The sequence below is a fragment of the Schistocerca serialis genome, chromosome 7 (genome assembly GCF_023864345.2).
Source record: "Schistocerca serialis cubense isolate TAMUIC-IGC-003099 chromosome 7, iqSchSeri2.2, whole genome shotgun sequence".
Classification (NCBI taxonomy): Eukaryota; Metazoa; Arthropoda; class Insecta; order Orthoptera; family Acrididae; genus Schistocerca; species Schistocerca serialis.
The window spans coordinates 410,205,360-410,217,751 of NC_064644.1; the positions used below are offsets into that span (position 1 = coordinate 410,205,360).

General features: G+C 43.6%; 1 non-coding gene across 1 annotated transcript; it reads left to right on the plus strand.

The window, feature by feature from the left end:
- Positions 1-8,787: 8,787 nt before the first annotated feature.
- On the plus strand, positions 8,788-8,862 carry Trnas-cga (transfer RNA serine (anticodon CGA)). The gene has a single exon. It is a non-coding gene; the product is annotated as a tRNA-Ser (tRNA).
- Positions 8,863-12,392: the final 3,530 nt, after the last annotated feature.

Consider the following 12,392-nt stretch of genomic DNA (forward strand, 5'->3'; position numbering starts at 1 on the left):
TGCTCTTTATGGTCCTCTGTTAACCGGCGAGGAACCTAGCGGGTATCTACTACATCTACATCTACATGGATACCCTGAAAATCACATTCAAGTGCCTGGCAGAGGGTTCATCGAACTACCTTCACAATTCTCTATTATTCCAATCTCGTATAGCGCGCGGAAAGAATGAACACCTGTATCGTTCCGTACGAGCTCTGATTTCCCTTAATTTGTCGTGGTGATCGTTCCTCCCTATGTAGGTCGGTGTCAACAAAATATTTTCACATTCGGAGGAGAAAGTTGGTTCAAAAATGTTCAAATGTGTGTGAAATCTTATGGGACTTAATTGCTAAGGTCATCAGTCCCTAAGCTTACACACTACTTAATCTAAATTATCCTAAGGACAAACATACACACTCATGCCCGAGGGAGGACTCGAACCTCCGCCGGGACTAGCCGCACAGTCCATGACTGCAGCGCCCTAGACCGCTCGGCTAATCCCGCGCGGCAGAGAAAGTTGGTGATTGGAACTTCGTGAGAAGATTCCGTCGCTACGAAAAACGCCTTTCTTTTAATGATTTCCAGCCCAAATCCTGTATCATTTCTGTGACACTCTCTCCCATATTTCGCTATATAATACAAAACATGCTGCCTTTCTTTGAACTTCTTCGATCTACTCCGTCAGTCCTATCTGGTAAGGATTCCACACCGCGTAGCAGTATTGTAAAAGAGGACGGACAAGCGTAGTGTAGGCAGTCTCCTTAGTAGGTCTGTTACATTTTGTAAGTGCCCCGCCAATAAAACGCAGTCTTTGGTTAGCCTTCCCCACAACATTTACTATGTGTTCCTTCCATTTAAGTTGTTCGTAACTGTAATACCTAGGTATTTAGTTGAATTTAGGGCTTTTAGATTAGACTGATTAATCGTGTTGTAAGTAGGCTGTTTAGGTTTTCTTATTGGTAACGCCACGTAGCGCTCTGTATGAAAATCACTGGCTGTGCTGTGTGCAGTCTCTGGCTAGTTTGCATTGTTGTCTGCCATTGTAGCGTTGGGCAGTTGGATGTTAACAGCGCGTAGCGTTGGGCAGTTGGAGGTGAGCCGCCAGCAGTGGTGGATGTGGGGAGAGAGATGGCGGAGTTTTGAAATTTGTAAGACTGGATGTCATGAACTGCTATATACATTATGACTTTTGAACACTATTGAGGTAAATACATTGTTTGTTCTCTATCAGAATCTTTCATTTGCTAACTATGCCTATTAGTAGTTAGTACCTTCAGTAGTTTGAATCTTTTATTTAGCTGGCAGTAGTGGCGCTCGCTGTATTGCAGTAGTTCGAATAACGAAGATTTTTGGTGAGGTAAGTGATTTGTGAAAGGTATAGGTTAATGTTAGTCAGGGCCATTCTTTTGTAGGGATTGTTGAAAGTCAGATTGCGTTGCGCTGAAAATATTGAGTGTCAGTTTAAGCACAGTCATGTATAATTGTTCAAAGGGGACGTTTCAGTGTAACCGAAGTGTAACGAGTTCCTTTTAGCACTCATGTGGATGACCTCACAGTGTTCGTTATTCAGGGTCAATAACCTTTGATTACCCCAACTGGTGGACGAGTGTGCCCGCACTACCAAGAGACACGTCCATTTGAGCAGCGATATGTTTGATTGTTATCAGCTGATCGTCTAAAATGAGAGGTACGACAATCACAGCTGTATAAGGCTGGCCGGCACGCGGGCAATAGGACAGGTTTGCGACTCTGCTGCTGCGATGAAGACAGACGCCTCGCCTAACGGGTCACTGTTCTCTTGTTCACTTCATAGATATTCTGCAAGCTCCTATAAATATCTGCGATACTCTGGTTGCAGGCTACATATAGCGCCACCACCTAACGGAACGTCCTGAAACTACGAGGGGCGTTTGAAAAAAAGTAAAAACTACTTACGTGTTTGGGGTAAACCTTTTTTATTTTTCGACATAGTCTTCTTTTAGACTTCTTATTTGTTGATCCCTTCCGAATAATCGGAATTGTCCAAATCTGCAAAATAGCTATTAGTTCTTGCAGTCACTTCCTCGTTTGAATAAAACCTTTGTCCCGCCAGCCATTTCTTCAAATTGGGGAAGTAATAGTCCGAGGGAGCCAGGTCTGGAGTATAGGGGGGATGTGAATCGAGTTGGAATCCTATTTCGATTAATTTTCGACCACAACTGCGGCAGTGTGTGCTGGTGCACTGTCGTGATGGAAAAGGACATTTTTTGCGGTCCAATCGCCGGCGTTTTTCTTGCAGCTCGGTTTTCAAACGGTCCAGTAACGATGTATAATATTCACCTGTAATAGTTTTACCCATTTCCAGATAGTCGATGAGGATTACTCATAGCGAATCCCAAAAGACAGTCGCCATGACCTTTCCGGCCGAAGGAATGGTCTTCGCCTTTTTTGGCGCAGATTCTCCCTTGGTAACCAATTTTTTAGATTGTTCTTTGGTCTCAGGAGTATAGTAATGTATCCATGTTTCATCCACAGTGACGAAACGACACTTAAAGTGCTGGGGATTCTTCCTGAACAGCTGCAAACCATCCATGCAACACTTCACAAGATTCCGTTTTTGGTCAAGCGTGAGCAATCGCGGAACCCATGTTGCGGATAGCTTTCTCATGTCTAAACGCTTATAAAATATTATGTACCTGTTCATTCGAGATCCCCACAGCACTAGCAGTCTCACGCACCTTAAATCTTCTGTCATCCATCATCATATCATAGACTTTATCTATGATTTCTCGAGTCGTAACCTCCACAGGGCGCCCAGAACGTTCAGCATCACTTGTGCCCATATGGCCACTCCGAAAATTTTGAAATCACTTGTAAACTGTTCTAATCGAAGGTGCAGAGTCACCGTAATGTTTATCATGCTTCTCTTTAGTCTCCTGAGGCGTTTTGATTTTCATAAAGTAATGTTTAATCACCACACGAAATTCTGTTTCGTCCATTTTTTGACAATCACTAGACTTCCTTGATTGACATGAATGCCAAACACAAAGAAATAGACCAATGTGGCTGAAACTTGGTGTGCGTTCTTTCCAAAGATGCTACTAACTAAACATGACCTCGATACGCGCCGGTGGCGACATCTCTCGGACTTTGCACGGACTTTTCAAGCGCCCCTCGAATAGGGGCTGAAATGGGAATATGCCACGATTTTCCATAACAAATTCCTCATGTTAATCAACCGAAATTGGCAGAAAAGGAGTGTAACTTTACTTACTGAACGTCCTAGTAGAATTCAAACACGATAAGGATCAGCTTCCAACACCTCTCGTCAAGTTTTCCCGTAAAGCAGATCTCGAACTATTTAGATGTGAATTCTGTGAAACCTAAGCGAAGCTTCTCATGAAGCACGGCTGGGGATTCCCCGTCCCTGCTGTAGCGGAGTGATTAGGCGGGACAGGGGCTGCAGGGGCCCCTCCTCCCCCCCCTCCCTCCCACCCTACCCGCGCAGCGACGGCTCCGCGTCGCAAAAACCGAGTCGGCCGTCTGAGTGACAGCCGCCTCCCTGCCCCCTGGGCCCGCGCCGCCCCCGCCGCCCCCTCCGCCCCCGGCGCGGCGTGTTTGCGCAGCTAATGAGCCGCCGGCTGCTAACCAGATTAGGGCTCGGCTGGCGCTGCCTCCGCCGCCCCCGTTCTTCCGGCCGTTTGCTTTTTTCCCCCGATGACTGGGGACCCGCAAGTGCGGCCCGGCCGCGTCCGCTGCGCTCACTTGTTAGCGCCGGTGACCGCCCCCGACAGATTCGTAGACCAACATAGCTGACCGGGCTCCTCGTTTAATTCCTGCCTCGACGCCGCGTGACCGAAATACGCGAGCAGCCGTCTTGCCGAGACGTCCGTGTGGCTCAGGAGGTAGCTGCGAGTCACTGCCAGTCTAAAGCACCTAGGTTCAGCCACGGCCCATCGCCGATACGAGGTGCTTGCAATAACAGTTTTATTTATCACCATGAAAAATCAGCCAGTCAATGTGACGCTTGGTGATGTTGACGACGTACCATTTGCATATAAATAGAGTCGTAAAACTACCGCAAATTACCAGAGACTATGGTAAGCAAGCGTACACTATATCAGATTGTCTAGTAGCCTTGGTCAGTTAAGACTGTAACCGCGACACCTGTACGTTAGGTGTGTTGCATACCTATTGGGCGTTACCTCATTTCCATCGCTTTGTCTGCATATGCGATCGGGGGTTTCCCAGATTCCCCTACAAACAGGAAGTGGTCAACGGTCTAGAAACTGAGTGAGAATACGTAAAGGAGTGCATAACCTATGGAACATCTTGTGCTATCTGTTTGCCCCCCCCTCCCCCCTGTGAACCATGGACCTTGCTGTTGGGGGGTGCGGGTTGGGGGGTGGGGGTTTGCGTGCCTCAGCGATGCAGATAGCCGTACCGTAGATGCAACCACAACTGAGGGGTATCTGTTGAGAGGCCAGACAAACGTGTGGTCCATAAAGAGGGGAGGCAGCCTTTTCAGTAGTTTCAGAGGCAACAGTCTGGATGATGGACTGAACTCGGCCGGCCGGAGTGGCCGAGCGGTACTAGGCGCTACAGTCTGGAACCGCGCGACCGCTACGGTCGCAGGTTCGAATCCTACCGCGGGCATGGATGTGTGTGATGTCCTTCGGTTAGTTAGCTTTAAGTAGTTCTAACTTCTAGGGGGTTGATGACCTCAAAGTTAAGTCACATAGTGCTCAGAGCCATTTGAACCATTTCTTTTTCTTGACTGAACTCCCTTATAACATCAATGAAAACAGCATTGCCTGTGCTGGCGCTGCAAACAGCTGAAAGCAAGACGAAACTAAAGTCGTAATTTCTCCTCAGGGCATGCAGATTTACTGTATGGTTAAATGACGATGCCGTCCTCTTGGGGAAAATATTCCGGAGATTAAGTACTGTAGTACCCCATTCGGCTCTCCAGGTGGGGACTACTCAGCAGGACGTCGTTATCAATAGAAACAAAACTGGCGTTGTGTGCATCGAAGTGTGGTCAGATCCCTTAATCGGGCAAATAGGTAAGAAAATTCGAAAAGGGGAATGGATAGGTTAAAGTTAGATATAGTGGGAATTACCGAAGTTCGGTGGCAGACGGTATAGGAATTCAGATCAGGTGAATACAGGGTGATAAATACAAAATTAATAGGGGTAGTGCGGCAGTAGGTTTAATAATGATTAAAAAATAGGAACACAGATAAGCTACTTTGAACAGCATAGTGAAAGCATTATTGTAGCCACGATAGACGCGAAGCCCATGCCTGTTACAGTTGTACAAGTTTATATGTCATCCAGTTCCGCAGATAATGACGAGATGGAAGAAATGTATGATGAGATAAAAGAAATTATTCAAATATTTAAGGGAGGCAAAAATTTAATTGTGATGAGGGACTGCAATTCGATAGTAGGAAAAGGAAGAGAAGGAAAAGTGGTAGGTGAATATGGACTGGGGTAAGGAATGAAAGAGGAAGCCGCCTGGTAAAATTTTGCACAGAGCATAACTTCTTCATCGGTAACACTTGGTTTAGGAATCATGTAAGGAGGTAGTATAGGTGGAAGAGACCTGGAGACACCGGAAGGTTTCAGGCTGATTATATAATAGTAAGACAGAGATTTGGGTACCAGGTTGTATACGTGGAAGAGACCTGGAGACACCGGAAGGTTTCAGGTTGATTACATAATAGTAAGACATTTCCAGAGAGCGGATGTGGACTCTGACCACAATTTATTGGTTATAAACTCTAATTTAAAACTGAAGAAACTGCAGAAAAATAGGAATTTAATGAAATGGGACCTGGATAAATTGAATGAACTAGAGGTTGTAGAGAGTTTCAGAGGGAGCATTAGGGAACGATTGACAAGAAAATGGGAAAACAATGCAGCAGAAGAAGAATGGGTAGCTTTAAGAGATTTAACAGTGAAGGCAGCAGTGGATCAAGTAGGTAAAAAGACGAAGGCTAGTAGAAATCCTTGGGTAACATGAGAGGTACTGAAGTTAATTGGTGGAAGGAGAACATATAAAACTGCAGTAAGTGAAGCAGGCGGAAAGGAATACAAACGTCTCAAAAATGAGATCGATAGGAAGTGCAAAACGGCTAAGTGGGAATGGCTAGAGAGCAAATGGGAGGATGTATAAGCATATATCACTAGGGGTAAGATAGATGCCGCCTATAGGAAAATTAAAGCGACCATTCGAGAAAACAGAACCACCTGTATACATATCAAGAGCTCAGATGGTAAACCAGTCGTAAACGAAGAAGGGGGAGACGAAAGCTGTAAGGAGTATATAGTGGGTCTATATCAGGGCGATTTACTTGAGGACAGTATTATGGAAATGGAAGAGGACGTAGATGAAGATGAGATGGGAGATATGATATTGCGTGAAAATTTGACAGAGCACTGAAAGACATAAGTAGAAACAAGGCCCTGGGAGTAGACTTAAATCCATTAGAACTACTGACAGCCTTGGGAGAGCCAGCCATGACCGAACTCTACCATCTGGTGAGCAAGATGTATGAGACAGGCGAAATACCCTCAGACTTCAAGAAGAATGTAATAATAGCGATTCCAAAGAAATAAGGTGCTGACAAGTGTGAAAATTACCGAACTATCAGTTTAATAAGTCACGGTCGCAAAATACTAACATGAATTCCTTACAGACAACTGGAAAAAAACTGGTAGAAGCTGACCTCTGAGAAGATCTATAGCAATATAGGAATACGCCAGCCAGGCAGTACTGATCCTACGATTTATCTTAGAAACCAGGTTAAGGAAAGGCAAACCTACGTTTATAGCTTCTGACAATGTTGACTGGAATACTTCTTTCAAATTCTGGAGGTGGCAGGGATAAAATACATAGAGCGAGAGGCTATTTACAATTTGTACAGAAACCAGAAGGTAGTTATAAGAATTGAGGGGCACTAAAGGGAAGCAGTGGTTGAGAAGGAAGTGAGACAGGGTTGTAGCCTATCCCCGTTGTTATTCAATCTGTATATTGGGCAAGCAGTAAAGGAAACAAAAGAAAAATTTGGAGTAGGAATTAAAATCCAGGGAGAAGAAATAAAAACCTTGAGGTTTGCCGATGACATTGCAATTCTGTCAGAGACAGCAAAGGACTTGGAAGAGCAGTTGAACGGAATGGATAGTGTCTTGAAAGGATGATATGAGGTGAACATCAACAAAAGCAAAACAAGGATAATGGAATGTAGTCGAATTACGTCGGGTGATGCTGAGGGAATTGGATTAGGAAATGAGATGCTTAACGTAGTAAATGAGTTTTGCTATTTGGGAAGCAAAATAACGGATGATGGTCGAAGAAAAACCTTGAGGTTTGCCGATGACATTGCAATTCTGTCAGAGACAGCAAAGGACTTGGAAGAGCAGTTGAACGGAATGGATAGTGTCTTGAAAGGATGATATAAGGTGAACATCAACAAAAGCAAAACAAGGATAATGGAATGTAGTCGAATTAAGTCGGGTGATGCTGAGGGAATTGGATTAGGAAATGAGATGCTTAACGTAGTAAATGAGTTTTGCTATTTGGGAAGCAAAATAACGGATGATGGTCGAAGTAGGGAGGATATAAAATGTAGACTGGCAATGGCAAGGAAAACGTTCCTGAAGAAGAGAAATTTGTTGTCATGGAGTATAGATTTAAGTGTCAGGAGGTCTTTTCTGAAAGTATTTGTATGGAGTGTAGCCGTCTATGGTTGTGAAACATGGACGATAAACAGTTTAGACAAGAAGAGAATAGAAGCTTTTGAAATGTGGTGCTACAGAAGAATGCTGAAGATTACATGGATAGATCACATGACTAATGAGAAGGTACTGAATAGAAAAGGAGAGAAGAGGAATATGTGGCTCAAGTTGAGTAGGAGAAGGGACCGGTTGATAGGTCACATTCTGAGGTATTAGGGGATCACCATTTAGTACTGGAGGGAAGCGTGGAGGGTGAAAATCGTAGAGGTAGACGAAGACGAAAATACACTAAGCTGATTCAGAGGGATGTAGGTTGCAGTAGTTACTCGAAGATGAAGAGGCTTGCAAATGATAGAGTAGCATGGAGAGCTGCATCAAACCAATCTTTGGAATAAAGACCACAACACAAAAACAGTTATTCTACTGAAACTTCCTGGCAGATTAAAACTGTGTGCCCGACCGAGACTCGAACTCGGGACCCTTGCCTTTCGTGGGCAAGTGCTCTACCAACTGAGCTACCGAAGCACGACTCACGGCCGGTACTCACAGCTTTACTTCTGCCAGTACCTCGTCTCCTACCTTCCAAACTTTACAGAAGCTCTCCTGCGAACCTTGCAGAACTAGCACTCCTGAAAGAAAGGATATTGCGGAGACACGGCTTAGCCACAGCCTGGGGGATGTTTCCAGAATGAGATTTTCACTCTGCAGCGGAGTGTGCGCTGATATGAAACTTCCTGGCAGATTACAACTGTGTGCCCGACCGAGACTCGAACTCGGGACCTTTGCCTTCGGTAGCTCAGTTGGTAGAGCACTTGCCTGCGAAAGGCAAAGGTCCCGAGTTCGAGTCTCGGTCGGGCACACAGTTTTAATCTGCCAGGAAGTTTCATATCAGCGCACACTCTGCTGCAGAGTGAAAATCTCATTCTGAGAACATCCCCCAGGCTGTGGCTAAGCCGTGTCTCCGCAATATCCTTTCTTTCAGGAGTGCTAGTTCTGCAAGGTTCGCAGGAGAGCTTCTGTAAAGTTTGGAAGGTAGGAGACGAGGTACTGGCAGAAGTAAAGCTGTGAGTACCGACCGTGAGTCGTGCTTCGGTAGCTCAGTTGGTAGAGCACTTGCCCGCGAAAGGCAAAGGTCCCGAGTTCGAGTCTCGGTCGGGGACACAGTTTTAATCTGCCAGGAAGTTTCATATCAGCGCACACTCCGCTGCAGAGTGAAAATCTCATTCTGGAGTTATTCTACTGTCTGTTACCTAAAAATAAACAGCATTTACAAAATGGTTCAAATGGTTCTGAGCACTATGCGACTTAACTTCTGAGGTCATCAGTCGCCTAGAACTTAGAACTAATTAAACCTAACTAACCTAAGGACATCACACACATCCATGCCCGAGGCAGGATTCGAACCTGCGACCGTAGCGGTCACGCGGTTCCAGACTGAAGCGTCTAAACCGCACGGCCACACCGGCCGGCTCAGCATTTACAGTAAATTTAAATTAACAATATTTAACTCAGATTTTATTCGAAAATTGTTGACTTGTAACGTGAAATAGAGGGATGTTGTAGGAAAAATTAGAAAAATGCAAATGCATCATATAGTGCAGGAAAATTCAGTTTCCTGAAAAGAGGTAAAAATAAAAAAAGATCCAAAAAAAGGAAACATTACGAACAATGCTTCAGTACTTCGTCGAGATTATTTAAAACATATTTCTGTTATTCGTACATAACTTGGACTTATGTGTAACAACAGGAAACTTCTGCCTTTTATCATGATGAAGAAATTTCTATAGAGCAAAAAATAACAACACTAATTAGTGAGTTTTTTAGCGTTCATGTATGTGAAATGCACTTGCATCAACAGTAATTGCTTTGGTTACATAAAAGCACAGACGTTAATCAGTCAGTAATTTCTTAATTTATTCTGCCGCCGGTTTCGAAGCATAAAGCCCGATCTTCAGGTGCCACCAAATAATTATGGGAACATAAATGTGTGTGGGCTAGGCCGGTGAGTCATGGGGACCAGACTGACGTCAAACAAATGCGTAGAGCCAGCAACCACGGTCCCACCTGGATAGCGCGACGCGGAAGTGACTAGCGCGATTCCGGCCGATAAAAATGTCAAACACCATAGACATAAAGTCTCATCAGCTGGTTCTGTGACACATATTAAGCTGTCCTCTTTTATTTTCAAGTTTAGTTACACACTGCCTTAGTTTCATTGCATTGCATCATATTACCTTAGTCGTATTCCACGAAAAGGGGTCTGTTGGATGTGGAAAGAAGTTAAGGACGTAAATTTTATTTAATGTGATTGCCACAAAGTGAAATGACTTTACATTACTGTACTACAGCGTTAATTATAGTTACAAACTAACTTAAAACACGAAATTCAAGAGTTTGTGCAAAGACACCCTTCGGTGGAATAGATGGAGGCTCCTAAAAGCAAGTTCTATAATTCAGTCTTAAACTCGACCACATTATTTATAATGGGCTATCAAAATATTTCCGATCGGTTATAAAAGCACCGGCATGTAAGCAAGGGATTAGTGTGATATTCGTATCTTTCATATGTAAATGAGGAAACGTAAACTATGGTGATATTTGTTTTGCAAATCAAACTGCCTTTTCCTGCTGCTAATTATTTTATTTAATTCATACGCGTCTCGCCTTCTACTGCTTTAAGGCATCATCAGTGGAATGATTTTCTGGTGTGCGTTTCCTCACATCTGGTCTGGAGGTCGCACTACCACTTTTATCACTGTTCTATATTCACCTCTTCGTGTTTTCGTCCTCCACACACTGCACACCATGTTTCTCACTCTTTTTTGTAGTGGACTATCGTTCTTCTGTCACTCGGTACAACTATTTCGTCGTACACTTCTTTTCATAGTGTACGACGAAATACTTGTATCGAGTGACAGAAGAACGATAGTCCACCACAAAAAAGAGTGAGAAACATGGTTTACAGCGTGTGGAGGGCGAAAACACGAAGAGGTGAATATAGAACAGTGATAAAAGTCGTAGCGCGACCTCCAGACCAGATGTGAGGAAACACCACCAGAAAATCATCCCACTGATGATGCCTTAAAACAGTAGAAGGCGAAACGCGTATGGATTAAATAAAATAATTAGCAGCAGGAAAAGGCAGTTTGATTTGCAAAACAAGTATTTATATGCTTGCTGCTGAGAATGGCCACACAAAGAAACTTGTGATGGTGACATTATTACGAAATGCGTCCAAACAGGACTAACATGCTGTTATTTTCTTCTTGACTGCCGAAGGACACCGGTAGATATCCTTCGGAGAATGAACAGTGTGTATGGGTAGCTTGTCTGTTGATAACCTCCTTTGTGAAATGGTGCGCCAGATCCGGTCTGGTCGCAATTCGACACAAGACGCCGGTCGATCTGGGAGGCCAGGCTCTACCAACCCAAGCGGAAGACACTTGAACACCCTCCCTATAGTCCTGATCTCTACCCATCCGATTATCACGACTTCGGTCCCTTAAAAAAGGTCTTGAAGTGTCGGCGATTACTGTTGGACGAGGATGTACAGCAGGCAGTGACGGACTTCTTCGCGCAGCACGACATCGTGGTTTTCCAAACAGGAATCATCAAGCTGATACATCGGTGGGATGATCGCCCTGAATGCCTACGGCGATTTTGCCTGATTGGCATGCCGATTCTGGTTCTGTACGGCCTTCGAACGAAAACTTTTTGACCGCCCCTTCTCCATGACATTTAATGTGCTCTGAAATACTGCCAATGACAAAGGACATATACTGTAAAGTAACTGTCAAACAGCCAGTTTCCTAAAGAGGTCTCTGCATAATGTTTTAGAATAACACGAGACACGACTTTTACGACACGTTTCTGCATTCTGAAAATACTGTTTCTGTATGTTTAGTCTCCTCAGAAATAGATTCTATAACGCGTTAATGATTATAAACATGAAGAATAAACTGAGTTTCTTTATTTTGAAATCAACTGTAGCAGTAATCATGCTTGATACAAGCATTTCTGAATGAAGGCGTTTCATTAAGTCTATGCAGTGTGTTTTCCAGTCATGGCTGTGGTCTATCTGCGTCCCAAAATCTTAAAAGTTTTTACTCCTTGTATTTCATTGTCTGAGAACACTATTTTTTTAGCTTTCTGTGGAAAGACTGAACTATACGTACTAAGTCTTGGCAAAATTCAATAATAAACCATTTGCCTTTAACCCTTCCCTAGTAAGTGTACTGTTGCTGTTATGAATTCCTATAATTGTACTGTCTGCAAAAACTTTACTTTCAACTTTGTGCTTTTAAGTTCTTGCATTAGTAGCTGAAGTTTTTTGTAGACTGCAGACAAATAGGGCAACGCAATGTCCAAAGCATAGATGGTTAAGCTATGTTTTTAACATGCATACCTTTCTCATCTTCTTACTTTAAGGATCTGAAAACTTCATATGTGGCTGCCGGAATAGTTGTGGTGATGAAATTTTCTTACCTAATTTCTGCTTCGATTCGATGTTTTTCACTTCCCTGCTGAAGTCTGAGGGATGTTTAAACACTGAATTATACATTTTTCTGTGCATTAATATAGGTCGAATCAATTATTTTTTCTCAAAGACAGTTTGTATGATCACCTTGAGAGTGAATTAAAAGCTTTTTTAATATTTGTTTACGTCAGACAAAGTGGTATTCATACTTTTG